Source organism: Kryptolebias marmoratus, linkage group LG20 (assembly GCF_001649575.2).
Source record: "Kryptolebias marmoratus isolate JLee-2015 linkage group LG20, ASM164957v2, whole genome shotgun sequence".
NCBI classification, from domain to species: Eukaryota; Metazoa; Chordata; class Actinopteri; order Cyprinodontiformes; family Rivulidae; genus Kryptolebias; species Kryptolebias marmoratus.
In genome coordinates this window covers 55,377-60,234 of record NC_051449.1, presented here as the reverse complement: position 1 = coordinate 60,234, position 4,858 = coordinate 55,377, and positions in this window count along the sequence as shown.

Genomic DNA, 4,858 nt, shown 5'->3' with positions numbered 1-4,858 from the left:
ATAACCTGAGCTAGAATAACCTGAGCTAAGATAACCTGAGCTAAGATAACCTGAGCTAAAATAACCTGAGCTAAAATAATCTAAGCTAGAATAACCTGAGCTAAAATAACCTGAGTTAAAATAATCTAAACTAGAATAACCTGAGCTAAGATAATCTAAGCTAAACTAAGCTAAAATAAACTAAGCTGAGAGCTGCGAGGAGTAATCGTGTCTCCAGCTGTTCTTTAAAATAAGAACCTGAAGCTGAACTGACTCCTTCAGCTGATTCAGCCACTTTCAGCTGATAAATGAAACAGATTCAGCTTCATCAGGAGCAGCTGAGGGTCAGAGAAGCTAAAGAGAAAGTTATTATTTCAGCTGCTTTTTGTCTCTTAAATGAACAAACTTTCTGCTAAAAGGCTGAGAGCTGAAATCAGCTGGAATCAGCTGAATCTGAGGCGTTAAAGAAGCAGAAGTTTTAGCATGGCAGCTGTGAATTACAGGGGTAGCTAAAAGCTAAAGGCTAGCTGAAAGCAGCAGCTGGATCCTCTCATCACATCAGGTTCCTCTTCCTGTTCGGGGAACCTTTAACTTCAGAACAAAGCTGCCATTTTGTGTCCGGCTGAACTGGATCCGGATCCGGATCCAGTTCCTGTTGCTGCTCCGCTCCGGGTTTTCCTTCCTCCCGGCCTCCATCAGGCCGCCATTTCAGGATCTGCAGAGGCCTCCTTCCTCTCCTCCTCCTCCTCCTCCTCCTCCTCCTGCTGCTCCATCATGGCAGAACAAAAGCAGCTCTGCCTTTGTTCCCAGTTACTGCAGGAGAACATCAGGAGAACATCTGTCCTCCTGTTTGACCTTCAGCTGAGGACAGAAGATGGTTCTACATCCAGAGAACTTCGGTAAACTTCCTGTTCTGATCCAGAACCTCACATTTTACAGCGGGGGGGCTTTATGGCCCGGAAACGCCTTTAACCCCCCTCTCACACACACACACACAGACAGGCCGCCGACATCAAAGCAGCCTTTGATCTCGGCCTCCATGCTGTAGTTCTGTGGACCTCCAGGCAGAAGAGCGCCGCCTGCAGGCCGCAGCAGGGATTACAGCCTGATCACATTTAATCTCATCAACTCTTTAATGTTTTTAATACTCAGTATTAACTAAAACTGCATGTTTTATCTTTATTTTGTTAGTTAATCTGTGCCAGTACTTGTTTTTCTGTATTTTATTAATTATAATCAGGTTGTGATTTTAGCAACAAGACAAAATGTTTTACATCATAAAACAACAGTTTCCTCTGCATGTCCTGTGCCTTCATCAATAATCATCAATAATTATCAATAACCATCAATAACCTTCAGACATGTCGGTCATTGTTCCGTTTCTCGCGGTTCTAAAAGAACTCTATCGGCTGTTTTTAGCTTTGATTTGCAGTTTTCTGGAGGAGCTAAAAGCTGCTTCTCCATCTTTGCTTCTGGTTCTGTTTTACCTTCTAACTCCTGTAGACTTTCTGTTACTTCGGCTGTTTGTCCATCAAAACCTTCGTCTCTTCAGCTGATGTCGGCTGGAACTTTTGGTGTTTGTAACTTTTATACTTTTTAAAATATTTAACTTTATTTACAGATATTTCCCCCCAGAAACACAGAGATCTCCTCAGCTGCTGGTTCGGCTGCTTTTAGCTTCTAGCTTCTAGCTTCTAGCTTTTAGCTTCTGGCTTCTAGCTAGTTCACCTTTTCCTGTCAGCAGAGATCCTTCGTTTGGACGCTCAGAGACAAGGAGACAGCTGAGGAGGACCATCTGGAGGAGGACACTGAGGAGGAGGACCATCTGGACAGGTCCAGAAAGTGTCCCACTGGGAGGAGTCAGAATCTAACTGGCTGTAAAAGTTGGCAGCAGGTTGCAAAAAGCTTTCATGTCTTTAAAACGTATCAGAAAGACGTCCTACAGGACGTCTTTTCATGAGAGGACAGCAGAATGTCCTCAGGACTGCAGGACATCTTGAGGACATCCTGCTGTCCTCTCATGTCCAAAGAAGTGAAAGGACAGATTTAGTCCAACAGTTAAATGAATTTTCACAGAAATAATTTGATGATTTAAACAGATTTTATGTTGTCTGTGTTTAAATTTAATCTTTTTATTTTTTTAGTTTAAAAGCTGAGTTTGTGTGAATCCAGCCTAGTTAAGGCGGTATGACGTCTCTGTTCTGTTCTGCATCATTTCCACCTTAAATCCAGCCTGATGGCAGCAGGGATTTAAGGCGGCGTGACTTCAGTTCAGGCTGGATCAGACACTGAGGTTCCTCAGAGGATAGACCTCGTTAAGGTCTATCCTCTGAGGATAAACCTTCATTAGGGTTCATTCTCTGAGGATGAACCCTAACAAAGGTTTATCCTCAGAGGATGAACCCTAACGAGGTCCTCAGGTCTGTTTCTTCAGTCCAGATGTTGACGGAGCGACAGCAGCAGGAAGAAAAAGAAGAAAAGATAAATAAATGATGGAGGTTTATCCTCTGGGGATCATGAATCTTTTTACTGAACAAAGATGGAAACTTCATCAACAGATTGGTTTTTGTCAGCAGAAGAAATAATCTGAGATTATCTGAACACTGTTTGACCTCTGGGTGTTGTTGTCTCTGAGGTCAAAGTTCACAGCGTGGTGCGTTCACTGACCCTCAGACACCGGAGTTCTCCTCCGTCGCCTCGGAGCCAAAACTCAAATTAAATTATTATAAAACAGAAAAGTTTTTATCTGTGAGTCAGAAACTCTGAGTCTGATTTAATACAGAAAATAGGAACAAATATAAAAATTAAACTTTATAATAATTATTATTATTAATACATTTTTAAATCATTCAAAGTTTCAACATAATATTTAAATCTGATATTTTTAAGTCTTCTTCCTAAAAAGAATTAAGTTATAAAATTTGTATCTAAAAAAACTGAACTGAATAAAATTTAATTATTAAAACATTTTATTGATATTAGGAAATTATTTTAATAGATTTTAAGCATGACAGTTTTTCATTTGATTACGTTATTTTTAAGCCTTTTTATTCCCAAAGTGTTAAAAAATATATAATAATAATAATAATAATAATAACTGGCTGCTGTTCTGCTGCTGACCACCAGAGGGCAGCAGACTCAAGGGATTTTATTTATTTATTTATTTATTTTGTTGTGTTTTCCTAAATAAACTTGTTGAAAATATTTAACTGCAGGAAAATTTGCATTAGGTAGGTAGATACATTTATTTATATAGCACTTTTCAGCACAAGGCGACTCAAAGTGCATTAAATGACTGAAGTTATGAAAAATATATTAAAACTTGATCAAAGAACCATTCTTACAAAGAAAAGTTTTATTTTAAAGTAATTTAAACTAAAAGTTCTGAGATCTATTTTATTTAATCTTTTTATCTAAAAAACAGCCTGCAGTTAATAACTTATATATAAAAATATATAAATATTATAAAACCATATTTTATTTTTATTCTCTAAAACAGTGATTCCCAACCCTGGTCCTGGAGGAACACTATTACATGTTTTAGTTGTTTCCCTGCTTTGATTAACAGACTTCTTCAGAACTTGAAGACCTGCTGAAGAGAGGAGAAACAATGAAAACATGCAGGATCCGGGTTGGGAACCTCTGCTCTAAAACATCAGATAAAGGAACATGTAGTCAGGGTAAAATCACGCCTTTGCTGCTCCAGATGCAGAATCATTGGTAAGAATGGCTGTCAATCATATAATGCATTCAGCCAATCACTGTGTCTGGAGTGGCTGTATAGGCCTGCTCCACCTTTCCTCAGTCAGGTGTGAGGGGGACAGCTGGAGACACAGGTGAGCTTGTCATGCACTGAACTAAAACAGGAATTGGTCAGGTGACCTTTTAGGGTTTAAAGATGGCGAGCTTCTGATCAAACCTTAAACGTTTCCATGCTGGTCCGGTAGGAAGTTTCCCAACCAGAAGCCCTGGATTAACAGTGAGGTACTGAAAATGCTACGAGCCCGCTCTGTTGCATTCAGATCTGGCAATGAGGCTGAGCTCAAAGCTGCACAGTACAGACTGGACAAGGCCATAAGATCAGCCAAGAGACAGTACAGAGAGAAGACAGAGGCATTCTACTCCACTGCTGACCCCAGGCAAATGTGGGAATGTCTGGACCAAATAACAAACTTCAGGTCCAGGCCCAACACCACCATCAGCTCCTCAGACAGCCTTCCGGATGACCTCAATGCATTCTACGCACGCTTTGAGGATTCTACCCCCACCAGCACCACCACAGAGCACATACACACCTCAACTACTCAACACCCCTCCCCCCCACCAGTCATCTCATCAGCCCAGGTACACAAAGCTCTGAAGAGGATCAACCCCCGCAAAGCTGCAGGACCTGACAACATTCCTGGGCGGGCCCTCAGAGCATGTGCTGACGAACTGGTAGAAGTTTTCACCTCCATCTTCAACACTTCTCTAAGACAATGTACCGTTCCCACATGCTACAAGACCACCACCATTGTTCCCCTACCCAAGAAGAACCCCCCATCCTGCCTGAATGACTACAGACCAGTAGCTCTCACTTCAATCATTATGAAGTGCTTTGAGAGAGTGGTGCTGTCTCACATTCAGAGCAGTATACCGGACACTACAGACCCCCTTGCAATATGCCTACAGGGCCAACAGGTCCACCTCAGACATCATCGCCACTGCCCTTCATGTCTCCCTCTCCCACTTGGAAAATAAAGATTCCTACGTCAGGATACTTTTCATTGACTACAGCTCCGCTTTCAACACGGTCATCCCACACAAACTCACCCACAAATTGTCATCTCTCGGGCTACATCCCTCCATCTGTGACTGGCTCTTGAACTTCCTGACTGGC